The sequence below is a fragment of the Melanotaenia boesemani genome, chromosome 5 (genome assembly GCF_017639745.1).
Source record: "Melanotaenia boesemani isolate fMelBoe1 chromosome 5, fMelBoe1.pri, whole genome shotgun sequence".
Taxonomy (NCBI): Eukaryota; Metazoa; Chordata; class Actinopteri; order Atheriniformes; family Melanotaeniidae; genus Melanotaenia; species Melanotaenia boesemani.
In genome coordinates, this window is record NC_055686.1 from 37360571 (window position 1) to 37375285 (window position 14715).

Here is a 14715-nt window from a genome sequence, read left to right on the forward strand (position 1 = left end):
TATGATGTCCATTGAGCCATCTTCTGGTGTAACATCTTCAGCACTGATCTATGGTCCTGAAACAGACCTATAGTTACAATCACTTCAGTGTTTATGTAACATGTTGTTCCAATGCTGAGTTGCATTTAGGAATTTTCCAGTCGAGCCTAAAACCATGTGATTTAGTGGGATAGAGCCAATTTATGTCCCTAAGCTGCGATATAATAATTTTTATCCCTGCACAAAATCAGCACTTGGAATACATGCCAGACATGTAAGTCACTCAAGCCTATTGTCATCTGCAGAAAACGCCATCTACTTATCCACTCTTGGTGTACTAAAAACTGAGGCTGTTTGTGCATTACTTGAACAATCTTAAACTTCTTTACTTGCTTCAATGCAAGAGAAAGTACAATACAAATTTTAAGACTGGAAGCCACTAAAAGCCACTCAGTATTTTAAGTTAGTAACTGAACAGTAGCTATAATATACTTTTTTTTTTTTTAAGTGACATGGCGTGAAACACAGGTGTTCCTAATAACATTGTGACATGAAACTGAGTTAGCAAGAACAGTGGAGAATAAGTTTGCACCTGTACTTGTTCTGTTAGCTTCACTGCACAGAAAGGGATTTGTAAATCTAATAATAAAAAAATTGTATAGTCTAAGCCAGTTATTCTCAACCATGGGACTGTGGCCCATGCTGAGGCCTCGAGCACCACCTAGAGGGCCGCAATTATAATTTCATTTTTGCACCGATTGGCCATGAGGACTGTGGGACCACTTAACTTGTCAACTGTTGAGACAAGAGGTAGAACTGTTGTTCTTGAGACGCTCAGTTGCAGTGCAGTTTCTCACCACTCAGGGGCAGTAAAGTGTCAGTCGGTTGTTTAAACTCCAGTAAGTAGAAGAAGACACTCGGCTAGCTGCTAGCCTGTAGCGAAAGATGTGAAGAAGTATTTAAATGAAAAAATTCAAACAAAAATGGTCCCAAACCCCAACTGAAGCCAAAAATATTGTGCAAGAACAATCCAATTAATTAGATATGGTTTGGTTAACAGAGGTAACCTGTACTATCTATCTGTACTTTGAACTCTCTTCGAAAACAACAATCTTATGTTGACTCTTGTCTTATTTCTTGCTCTCTCTTTTTTCTTGTCTTCCTCTAAAATCTTTTAGTGTTTCTTAAATGAATCGGACACTGTGCAAGTTCAAAATAGCCGGTGTGTTGATAACGTTTGCTAGCAGAAGTAGTTGTTTTTGCATATGCTAGAAAATTATTCCCACGAAAATTTGACAAAAATTAGAGCAAAGTAAGATCAACGTTATCATTTCGTGTCATTACCCTTACAGGAATCAGCCCATTTATTTCTTTTTCCCACTACAATAGTGGATACTATATTCAAAATATATAATATCTGCTGCACATTTTGCCAAATGTTTACCAAGCAAGCCTTTGTAAGGAAGAAAGAATCAAATTTATTCACAACTGTGCTCAGAGTATCCGCCATCTTGTTAGTGATACAGACATTTAAACACCATAATTTGCAGATGATATTAAATTTGATCAGAAGTTGTTTTGTGCATTAGTTGATTTTACTTTCCAGGTACATCTAAAGAAGTTTAAAAGATCATGAAAAAGGTCAATATTTTTGTCACTCATTTCAGAAAGTGAAACCCACATATTGTAGATTCATGACACAGAGTGAGTCTTTATATCTTGAAATTGTGATGATTATAGAAAATGAAAACCCAAAACGCAGTGTCTCAGAAAATTTAATATTGTGGAAAGTTCCCTACTGGAAAGTCAAGGGACATGTTCTGCTTCAGCTATATGCAACTCATCAGCAAGGGAAGCAAGGGATTTTCTGACGGGACTTACAGATAATGCTCCCAGTAATAAATCGATTTTGGTGTTATTAATAGGCTACAAAATGATTTCAAACAGCTTTGGTATTTCATATTGCAATTAAACTAATCTTTGCAAAACCTGGGCAGGCTAATGTTTGGCAGCTTCAACAAAAGAACACAAAATGTATTGCAGCACAATATGAACTTGTATGAACATGAAGCATCACTATAGGTTATGCCAATGTAACACACGGACAATAATATCACAAATCTCTTCATAATTTGGATTTGTTGAATTCAAAGACACCCACAATACAAGGACTTATTGGTGTTTATTCTACCTTTCCTCATGCCACCTTTATGTTACCCCTTCATGTTACCCATGTGCCACTCAAACCCTTAATAATAATAATAACAACAACAACAACAACGATAATAATACATAAAATAACAATAAGAAGGAACAGAACTGAAAAAAATTAAGTGAGAACCCACAGAGCATTTTTTAATTCATCAAATCTTGTCCTGTGTAAATATTTGAAGGGGTAGGTTGTAGCCTAAATTCATTTCTATCCCATCCAAATAACTCTTTCCATTTCTTTTATTTGTTTTGGTAGGCAGCTGACATGGCAAAATGTTAAAGTGTTGTATATTTGAGGTTGAACATGCACCAGATTCCTGACCTTTAGGTTGAACCTTAACAGGCAAATAACATTTTGTCTGGCAAGACACTTCTACTGGCAGTGCATGCTCATGTAATTAGCACCAACAACAGTGCAATCTCAATCTCTTATAAGCTGGACCGAGATCAACAAGGCAAGAAAAAACTTCTTGTTACAGCAGGCACAACGTTCTGTAACTTTTAGCCCATTCTTCCAGACAGAACTGTTTTAGCTCAGTCATATTCCCTGGATGTGTTTAGTGTCTGACTTTTTTCAGGTCATAGCATTTGTAATGGGTTGGGGTCTGGGCACTGACTTGTCCACTTTAAAACAGAGATGTAGACTTGTCTATCACTTGCCCATGTTGGTCAGTAACTACAAAGGTAAGGCTACTTAAACACAGTTAAGCAGTGACATTGAAACATTATTGAAGTAATAATACCTTTACTGCATAATTAGATTGTCTTTAAAAAATGGGTATCTCATCAGCAGCAGTTGCATCCGCAACGATGAAGGCAAATGCCACCTGATCTTCCATCCTTGCAGTCGTCACATCGATGAACTAGTCCAACTAGGCTACGCTGCTTTTATAGTCCTCCCCTGATGACTCACAAAGTTCTCGTTTTGCCAGGAATTCAGACAGTAGAAAAATGCAGTCTATCCGAAAGGGCCTATGGTGTCATCCCCTAATCAACTAATTACGTCAAACACCTGCAGAGTGTTTCCTGAGCCTTTTGATGATCCCTCAGTCTGGATTAGTAGACTACACAACCACGGTAGACTCCTGTTCCAGAAGAACACAGAGTTCACAGAGTGCTGTATCCAAGCATATTCACTGAAAGTTGAGTGGAAGGAAAAGGGATGACTGCAGCCTTGAAAGGATTGTCAGGCAAAATCCATTCAAGAATTTGGGGGAGCTTCACAAGGACTGGACCGAGGCTGGAGTCAGCGCATCAAGAACCACCACGCACAGACGAATCCTAGACACGGTCTACAAATGTCACTTTTCTTGTGTCAAGCCACGCTTGAACACAGAGATGTCAGAAGCATCTTACCTGGGACGTGGGGAAAAATAACTGGACTGTTGCTCAGTGGTCTAAAGTCCTCTTTTCACATGGATGTAAATTTTACATTTTCCATGGAAATCAAGGTCCCAGAGTCTGGAGGAAGAATGGAGGCACAGAATCCATGTTGCTTGAAGTCCAGTGTGAAGTTTCTACAGTCAGTGATGATTTGGGCTGCCTGCTGTTGGTCCACTGTTTTTCTCTGAAGTCCACAGCCAACGCAACCGACTACCAGGAAATTTTACAGCACTTCATGCTTCCTTCTGCTGACCCGCTTTATGGAGATGCTGATTTAATTGTCCAGCAGGATTTGGCACCCGCCCACACTGCCAAAGGTGCCAAAAAGTGGTTGATAGACCATGGTGTTACTGTGCTTCACCTGACCCGAACCCCAAAGGGAATCTTCAAGAGTAAGATGAGAGACACCAGACCCAACAATGCAGAAGACATGAAGGCCGCTATCAAAGCAGCCTGGGCTTCCATGACACCACAGCGTCTGCGATGGTAGGATCGGCCCAGCTGTGAAATGTGTTATCACACTCGAGCATAGGGTTATGGCGTTGTGTTGCAGTTTCTCTTCTGCAGTACCTGCACAAATTCAGCAAGACGCTCCAGAAATCCGGAAACACATAATCACAAACTGACCAATCATGAGGGAGTACTCACTGCATTTCATGCAGGTCAGGCATCAGGTCTGGAAGAGGTGCACGTGGAGCCTCTGCGGAGCTTTTGGCAGTGACGGTATAACCAACCTTAGGCGAGTATAATTCCAGCTTGACTGATTTCCTCCATGCCTGTTTTGATGCAGTTGATGGCTGGGTAACAACAGAAAGGAGCATTTTAGAGAAGCAGAGCTTTTTAGATGTAAAGATGGGCAGAGTTTCACCAATCTGAAACAAGCTGTGTCTAAGAATTGTGGAACAATTTCCGATTTTTTCCTCAAAGTAAAATTGAGAAGTATATAAAATCATCAAAAGATTCAGAAAATGACTCTACGCATAGAACAAGTCCAAAGTCCAGAACTAGATGTTTGTGATCTCCTCAGGCAGCACTGCATTAAAAACAGACATGATTCTCTTCTGGAAGTCTCTGCGCGGGCACAGGAACACTTCCAGGAATCACAATCTGGGCTAGAAAACTGCCATTTTCTCTGAATCAAAACTCATTTAAAATGGTCTGAGGCAAAGTGGGAAACTGTTCTGTGGTCAGATGGATCAAAAAAGGAAACTATGACTGCCTATTCAGCTGACTAAAGAGGAGAGAGAGCATCCAACACCGAAGGTCCAGGACTGTTAGAAGAAGTTAGAATCAGACCAATATAGGACAACGTTCCTCTTCTAAAAGGTCAGCGACTCTCCTCACTTCCCAGAAGAATGAGATGGTGTCACCCTGCTTTTTAGAGACGTGGTACTGCCATCAATAGTAAAAAGTGTCAGTTTCAACATCTGATATGTTGTTTATGTTTGGGAATAAAAGAAGAGTTTGTGAGATTCACAATCAGCACATTTAGTTTTTACCTACATTTTACACAGAGTCCTAACTTTTATGTTGTAATGTGGACTCATTTATTAGTACAACTCTGCTTGCTAAGTCACTGTCTTCCTTCCTCCTCTGCTTCATAGTCATTGAATGGATAATTTACGTAAGCTTTGTGTGTATGTGTGTGTGTGTGTGTGTGTGTGCATGCTTTTTCTCTTCCTTCCTCAACAATATGCATCCGAACAAGTGGCACCAATAACCAGCACATTGTGTTTCCTTCCAGTGATTGGACATGACTGGACTGGGCTCAACAGCTTGTTCTCATAGTTGAACTTTAAAATCTTTTTTCAAACCCAGTGTGTGTCAAAAAAAGCACTGAGTCTGAGCCACATGGCTTCTTATTTTCTCCCTCTCAGCAGGCAGTTTTCCTCAGTTTCCTTATGTGCCAGAGAGGGCTGCTTTAAAGACCTTATCAAAGGCTTACTAATGTTTGTTGCTTTACAGCAAGAATAACGGCATTGTTTAGGTGCCCTGTAAGGTAGTCTGATAGCACCACTCCCACTGATTCTGAAATTCCCGTTTCCAATAGCCGGTAGTCGAGGCAGCAAAGTTGAAACGGTTGTATTGTTCTTCTAAAAAAGTGTGTGTGTGTCAGGTTGAGCGCTTGTCTGGCCCCACTGAGTCTCTTCAGGAAGTTTTGTGTTTTCTGTGTGTGTCTGTTCGCATGCACAAGTGTGTGTGTGTGTTGTGCTTTCCAGCTTTATAAAACTCATTTCCTGGTTGGCTCTTAGGAAAACAGAGTATGATGGGTAATAATAAGAGCGACATAGAGAGAACGGCAGCCCTGTTGACATGAAGGGTGTGCAGCCTGCTGTGATGGATGTGTTGGGTTGGTGTGTGTGTGAGTGTGAGAATTGAGATGGAAGTGAAGCGGTAGTATGAGGAGAATGCTGGTGGATACCCTTTGTAATTGAATATACGTGTATGTGTGAGAGATGGTTGGGAATGTGTGAGTGTGTGTCAGGAAGGGTGGTGCGATATGGAAGGTTAAAGGTCTTTTGTTAACACTTCTATGAAAACATGGTGGGTCAGAGAAAACCAGATAAGTGTTAAATATGACTGATGTTTACCATTAATCAGCAGTTTTTTTGCTACTCTTAACTCTTTTTGTTGCGTAACGTTACTGGGGAATAATATAAAGTTGTTTACATTGTTTATGTAGATGTAAAATTTGATAAAAAAAAATGACTACAATTAAATATCCTGTGCAATACTTTATGTAATTTATTTATTTTAGGGCTGTTTCATGGTGCCAGAATCTACAAACAATTCCATATCTATGTTGCAGGGGCAGCCTGGGGATTTTTGTGACCTTAAATATGATATGGGGCCCCACCTCAATATTACCTGTGTGTAAAGGTAAAAAAAAAATTAATAAAAAATCGAAGGTCAATGTAAAAAAAGTAAAACTAAATAAAAATTGTGTTTCAGTTGATATCTAATCACTTTATTAAAATAACTAGTTTGTTTTTATTCTTTTAAAATGATAATTCATATCTACTTCACTCTGGGTCCACATTCATGGAAGCTGCCATGTTTATGCCACCATTTTCACTCCGGCGTTCATAGTGTAATTTTCTATAGCTGATTTAGTTCTTATCTTAGTTTTAGCGTAAGCCTACCTGACATGTTCAGCAGTAGTCTTCTGTCTTCATCAGAGGTGTAATAATACACCCTTCATGTTTACACACTGAAATAAATGCAGGACAAATACAGACACAAAAAATTAACAGACAAATCAGTGGATGCGGTAGCCTCTCTGCAGGCCTGCATACACAGTATACAGCACACACATCAGAACAGCCCAAATTTATTTAAACTGACACTAAATCCTCAGCCGTTGCAGGTCATATTTAACTTAAATTGAAAGCATGCATATTAACTAAAATGATGGCCACATTTCAGAGGACTCCACACGCCACCATGATGTTTTCTGTCCTGCCTGGTCCAATCTTTAAGTGGTGAAGACATTAAAAGAGTGCCTTCAGGCAGGGCTCCAGACAAACTTTCTTTACGCAGAGCACAGTGGCCCCTAACTTAACATTTTAGGAGCGCAAGCAAAAAATTTAGGGGCACACACTGAAATCGCCTTGCAAAGCAAATATTTCACTGTATTAGTGATAAATACTTGAACAATAAATTCAGAAATTACAATGTTTACAATTCACTTTTTCTTGTGCAGCAGTTAACATTAAAACATAAAAAAAGCAAACATCTTACTGGCCGCACTAATACAAAACAAGTAGACATAGAACTTGTCAAACCAAATCAAATCAGATTTGATTTGATTTTCACTTTGTCGTCGAAGCAGAACGGCAACTTTGTCCCCATCATCCGCAATAGGACATGGTACGACTGGTCCATGTAGTTCCTGGTAATAAACAGCTTCAGGGACTGATGCTCCTCCAGCCACTGTTCCCACTCCTCAGTAAGAACAGCCGCTATTGGCTGTCCTAGAAGTCGCTAGAAGTCACTCATTAGCATAATCAGCCTGGTACATATAGTTGTAATGGATGCTGCCATAAAGAGGAATGTAGTTGGAAAGGCAAAAATTGATAAAAAAAAAAAAAAAAAAAAGGCAACCTAAAAATGTTTAGAAAAGCAAAATAAATAAGTAAAATAAAATTATAATTCTGCCAATATTTACTCAACTTTTTAGTTCAGTGTTTTTTTTTAAGTGTATTCTGTTTTTTAATTAGGAGTCTTTAATATTTCACACTTTTAAATTTTTAAATATTTTTGTCCACACTCTTCATTAATAGACATTACTATCTGACGGTAAGCCTGGCCATGAAACAGGTGAACGTCATCTCCTCTGAATACAGCTGGAGGCTGTGTGCTGCTCCGAGAAGACAAAGCCTCGTACGAGTGCTTTTGGATGGGAGAGGGGTCTGCACAGCACCTGCTCCTCATTGGGAAGAGTAAACTACGTTCATTCACGTCAGTCTCCAAAAGTCTCCAATTATACCAGAAAAAGTCACTAGATTTGTCGCTAGTCGCTTAAAAAAAAAAGAAGATGCTAAAGGGGTCAGAAAACTCGCTAAATATAGCGACAAAGTCGCCAAGACCCTCCTCTTTTCACACATAAGCCAATCACAGTGGTCGTTCGTCCCCGCTCACACGTACATTGGCTGTCGTCTTCTTCGTTCGTGTTCGTCTCCTTTTCTCGTATTAAAGTTAGTAAGTCAGCAAACCAAAATCTCTTTGTGAATAGGAATGTTGTTTTTCTTCTGTCCTACAAGTGTTTTATTAGTTATTAGTTATTGTAAATACAAATTTCTTATTAATAGTTTGCCTGGTAAAATAAAGCTTAATTAAAATGTGGGCGCAGTTCAGTGCACCAACGACATTGGAGAAACAAGCAGGGAGTCTCCTACTATGACTGTTAACATTTGTCCTGTAATCTGTCATTTGTCTTGTTGACCTCCCGGAGTCGACATCTAACGGAGACGTTACTTAAATATGTGGATTGTAATTGTGTTATTTCAACGGATTAGTGAGTGTGTATTTGTCCACTACTCATGCATTCAGGTGGTCTGCAACACTTTAGTATGTTTCCTCTCTTTGTTTATAACAGTGGTGCTCTTTCCCTTCTTTTTTATTAGTCTTGACTACTTTGTAGGCTTCTAGGAGGATTTCCTGCTTCGTTGGAGAGAAGCAGGTTATGCTGCTCTTGTTGATGTTGTAGATCAGTGATTGTGATCGATCACTAAGGTTTATCCAAGATAAGTTTCACCTTGCTGGCTGAATCTCTGTCTGCTCATCCTGGCTTGCGCTTTGTGCAACCAATTAAGCCTGGACACCCTTGTTTTGGCTTGGACGAGCCCAGCTTAGTTATTCATCCTGGATATCTAAGTCCCACTTTTGTCCAACAGGCCCTGCTTTTATATGCTTCTTGTTTAGTTTGTTCTCCTCTGTGTTTATTTACCCCTTGGTTTCATTTGGTCAATGTCAGATTGTCTGTGTCTTTGTTTTAGTTTTCCAGTTTTCCATACCTTCAGTAATTATCGTTAATCCTCTAAGTCCTGCTCCTATCTGCGTCCCATCTCTTTAGCCCTCATACTGTGACCTTCTTGCTGTGAGTAGGGGTGGTGAAACTGAAGCTTCATGAAACACTGAGTCACTTTCACACGACTGCCATGAGTCTTTCCTGCTATGTTAAAGAGAAAACTGGGGATCTATGCTGCTTGAGTCCTCACTAAGAAAGTAGATATAAATTCAGTCCTTAGATCTTTACCCAGGCTTCCTGTCTGTCAGTCAGCTGACTTCAGAATCTTGTTGTTAGTTGACAAAGCACTGAATCTTCTGGTTCATTATGAACCAACCAGATCCCTCAGGTCTACTTTCTGTTCCCAGAGTCAGAACTAAATGTGGAGAGGCAGCGTTCAGCTTTTATGCTCCTCACATGTGGAACAAACTCCCAGAAAATTGCAGGTCTGCTGACTCAGCAGTTTAACATCAGGTTTAAAACCTATTCTATTCTATTCTATTCTATTCTACAGTCATTTAGCAGACGCTTTTATCCAAAGCGACTTAAATTTAAGAGTAAGAACAACACAAGCAAGAATTCAAACAGGAGGGACGTCATAATCAAGTGGTTGTCAGACTGCTTTGAGTCCAGTTGGACCAGGTGCTGTCATGTAGTGCTAGAGGCAGTGCATATAATTTTTTTTTTTTTTTTGTAGTTTTTGTAAGTCATTTTGTTTAAATACAAGATCACAATTTCATCACACAATATCATCTTGGGTGTAAGTGCAGCAGCTTATTCAGTACCTGGTTGAGCCAAAGAGCTGGACAAATCTTTCTACCTCATTCTGAGTAGAAGAGTTAAGCTAAACGTGGAAATGCTCCTTAAATAACTGAGTCTTTAGCTTGCTCTTAAAAATGGATAAGGACTCTGCGGATCGGATCGGAGTTTGGTAGATGGTTCCACCACCGGGGAACAACAGAGGAGAAGAGTCTAGCTACTGATGTGGCGCCACCTTGTGGTGGGAGCACTAGGCGTCTGTCACTGGCAGAGCTTAACTGTGGAGAGGGAGTGTAGCTCTGGATTAAGGAGTGGAGGTAGACCGGAGCCGTTTGGGTTATTGTTTTGTAAACCAGAAGCAGAGCTTTGAATCCGATGCGCTGCAACTGGAAGCCAGTGGAGAGCGATTAGCAGCGGAGTGACATGAGCTCTTTTGGGCTGGTTGAAGACCAGACGTGCTGCTGCATTCTGGATCATCTGCAGAGGTTTAACTGAGCATGCAGGCAGGCCAGCCAGTAAGGAGTTGCAGTAGTCAATGCGTGAAATGACCAGAGCCTGGACCAGGAGCTGGGTTGTGTGTTCAGTCAGGTAGGGTCTGATCCTCCTGATGTTGTAGAGAGCAAATCGGCAAGACTGAGCATCTTTTCTATCCTTGTTATTCCACATTATTTCTTGCATTTTATCTGTTTTATTTGAGCTTTTTTCTTTGCTTTTATTTAATTTAATTTATTTATTTTAAATTTTGTTTTTAATGCACTTGTTATTGCTTCTTGCACCTTGCTATGATGCTTTTAATATTTTATGCAAAGCATTTAGAATTGTTCTGTACATGAAATGTACTATACAAATAAATTTGCCTTGTCTTGCCTTGCCTATGCTGGAATGCAGTAAATTTCTCTTCTGCGCTCATCTAGATTAGTTAAGCATTTTTGTCATGTTATCACATGCCTGTGAGTGTTATATTATTTGTCATGAATGTTGTTATTGTGGCTGTTGTTTTCTAGTCTGTTGATTGAGAGAAATAAACATTTGGCTTGACATGTTTCAGGTCAAAGACCTGAGTAGACCTGTATGTCTTCATTGGATGTCTTCTTAAGTGCTTTGCATTAATCTCCTCTCCACTGGGCCAAATGGCATAATCTCTATTTCCTTCTTCAAAGATGCAAGAAGGTGAAAAATTAGACCATCTGGTCTTTATGGGCACTTTGAGTCATGATTCAACTTCAAGCAACAGCAAATAGATTACAGTTTGGATTATACAAGCAGTTTGAAGAAATAAACATTGAGAAGTTTATTATTTTTATTATAATATATTTTATAGGAACATCTGCTCTAAACTGGCATCAAACTCATGATTGCAGCCTACAAGAAGACCTGGTTTGTGAGGAAATCTTTGGCAAAGAACTCAAAGATACTTCCAGTTTTTATGTGCTGCCAAAGTATCGCAGACCTAAAATCACCCCGAAATGACATATCTAAGAACACACTGATGTTATTACAATTGCTGGATGTATGTTGTGGAAGTGATCCCAGTTGTTGGTTTTATCTACCTGTGACGCAATACAGAAAAGAATCAGACTTTTATTGAACGCTGAGTTTTTACCATTCTACTTTTTCTAGGCCTCTAAACCAGTTGTCCATCTCTGCTGCTTCCTACTACCATTCTTCCATTTGAGCTTACACTGTAAGCATCTGTATGCAAATTTCTATCTGTAATACAGATAGAAATTTTTCTCTGTAATACAGATAGAAATTTTCTCATAAGTGATCTTTTTAAGAAAATTTCACCATTTAAAATCAAACAGTGAGTGTATGTAGTGAATGTAGTCCATCCAGTGTGTCCTGGGTCTTCCCCAGGGCCTCTTTCCGGTGGGACGTGCCCGGAACACCTCACCAGGGAGGCATCCAGGAGGCATCCTAACCAGATGCCCGAGCCACCTCATCTGGCTCCTCTCGATGTGGAGAAGCAGCAGCTCTACTCTGAGCCCCTCCCAGATCACCGAGCTTCTCGCCCTATCTCTAAGGGAGAGCCCCGCCGCCCTGCGGATAAAACTCATTTCAGCCGCTTGTATTCGCGATCTTGTTCTTTCGGTCACTACCCACAGCTCGTGGCCATAGGTGAGGGTAGGAACGTAGATCGACCGGTAAATCGAGAGCTCTGCCTTTTGGCTCAGCTCCCTCTTCACCACGACAGACCGATGCAGAGTCCACATCACTGCAGACGCTGCACCAATCCGCCTGTCCATCTCCCGCTCCATGCTTCCCTCACTCATGAACAAGACCCCAAGATATGTGAACTCCTCCTCTTGGGGCAGGACCCTATTGCAGACCCGGAGAGCGCACTCCACCCTTTTCCGGCTGAGGACCATGGTCTCGGATTTGGAGGTGCTGATTCTCATCCCAGCTGCTTCACACTCGGCTGTGAATCGCTCCAGTGAGAGCTGAAGATCACGGCCCGATGAAGCCAAAAGAATCACATCATCCGCAAAGAGCAGAGACCCAATCCTGAGGCCACCGAACCGGATCCCCTCAACACCTCGGCTGCACCTAGAAATACTGTCCATAAAGGTTATGAACAGAATCGGTGACAGAGGGCAGCCTTGGCGGAGTCCAACCCGCACTGGAAACGATTCTGATTTACTGCTGGCAATGCGGACTAAGCTCTGACACCGGTCGTACAGGGACCGGACAGCTCTTACTCCGGGAGTACCCCCCACAGGAGTCAATGCCTTCTCCAAGTCCACAAAACACATGTAGATTGGTTGGTCAAACTCCCATGCCCCCTCAAAGACCCCGAAGAGGGTGTAGAGATGGTCCACTGTTCCATGACCGGGACGAAAACCCCACTGCTCCTCCTCAATCTGAGGTTCGACTATCCGACGGACCCCCCTCTCTAGCACCCCTGAATAGACCTTACCGGGGAGGCTGAGGAGTGTGATCCCCCTGTGGTTGGAGCACACCCTCCGGTCCCCCTTTTTGAAGAGGGGGACCACCACCCCAGTCTGCCAGTCCAGGGGAACTGTCCCCGATGTCCACGCAATGCTGCAGAGGCGGGTCAACCAAGACAACCCTACAGCATCCAGAGCCTTAAGAAACTCTGGACGGACCTCATCCACCCACGGGGCCTTGCCACCGAGGAGCTTTTTAACCACCTCAGCGACCTCAGCCCCAGAGATGGGAGAGCCAGCACCGGCTACCCCAGACTCTGCTTCCTCATTGGAAGACCTGTTGGTGGGATTGAGAAGGTCTTTAAAGTATTCCCTCCACCGCCTCACAACGTCCCAAGTCAAGGTCAGCAGCCCCCATCCCCACTGTACACAGTGTTGACAGAGCACTACTTTCCCCTCCTGAGCCGCCGGATGGTGGAGCAGAATCTCCTCGAAGCCGTCCGGAAGTCATTCTCCATGGCCTCTCCAAACTCCTCCCATGCCTGAGTTTTTGCCTTAGCGACCGCTGAAGCTGCGCTCCACTTAGTCAACTCACCCCCAGGTGGTGATCAGTCCGACGACACGACTACAAAGTCGATCATCGAACTGCGGCCTAGAGTGTCCTGGTGCCAAGTGCACATGTGGGCACTCTTATGTCTGAACAAGGTGTTCGTTATGGACAGTCCATGATGAGCACAGAAGTCCAACAACAAAGCACCACTCGGATTTAGATTAGGGGGGCCGTTCCTCCCGATCACGCCCCTCCAGGTCTCGCTGTCATTTCCCCCGTGAGCATTGAAGTCCCCCAGCAGAACGAGGGAGTCCCCGGAAGGAGTGCGTCGCGGTGAGTCCAACTCAACCGCTCAACCTCGCACACCAGCTCAGGCTCCTTCCCCGCCAGAGAGGTGACATTCCAAGTCCCTAGAGCTAGCTTTTGCAGCCGAGGATCAGACCGCCAGGGTCCCTCCCAGCACCTCCCTGCACCCGACCCCTATGGCCCCTCCTGCAGGTGGTGAGCCCAAGGGAGGAGAGGCCCATGTCACTCTTTCGGGCTGAGCCCGACCGGGCCCCATGTGCAAAGGCCCGGCCACCAAGCGCTCGCCTCCGTGCCCAGCCTCCAGGCCTGGCTCCAGAGGGGGGCCCCAGTGACCCACGTCCGGGCAAGGGAAACCTTGGTCCTTGCTTTCTCATCATCATAGGGGTGATGATGCCCACAGGAATGTACAGCAACAACAAAACCAGTTATTTTCCTTGTTTTTCCATCTTAGGAGCTAGCTTCACCTAGCACTGGTGAAGCAGACACAGGACTCTGCTGTAGAACTGTCTGGTGTCTATTGCTATTGCTAAAGCTTGTAGCAAAACATTCACTGCTAAAAAGACAATTTATCACAGCAACTTTCTCTGTTGCGACGTTCCCCCCTCCCCTGCCCACCGCTGTTTCGACTAATCGATTAGTCAACTAATCATGCATATCCCTAGTTCCTACTGTGTACTGGGTGTGATTTACTGTATTTAAGTTTGTATTCAATATCACTGCAATAAGTCCCACAAACAGTAATATTCTTCCCGTTCTTCCACTCTTTTATACTTTGGGATCCTTGTAAGTATAGCAGAGAAATTATTGTTTTTTGCTTAATCCCTGGATTTCATTTCCCCTCTTCATGTGATGCATTTCATCAGTTTGCCAAATGCTACAAACACTGTGTTTCATTGTGTCCTGCTCTGTGGGAAACCACCAACAGGGACACATTACAATGGAGTGATGTCAGTAATCTGACTTTGACAAGGCCATATGTTGGTGGGGTTTGATGGCTTTAGTGTGATGTCACAGCATATTTGTCGTGGACAAAGCACGCTGAGGATGGATTTCAGAACTTATGAGCTATTTTTGCTGTTGAAGCACAATAAGTTAAATCTTTTTAGGGTTGCTGCAGCCCCCAATTATGT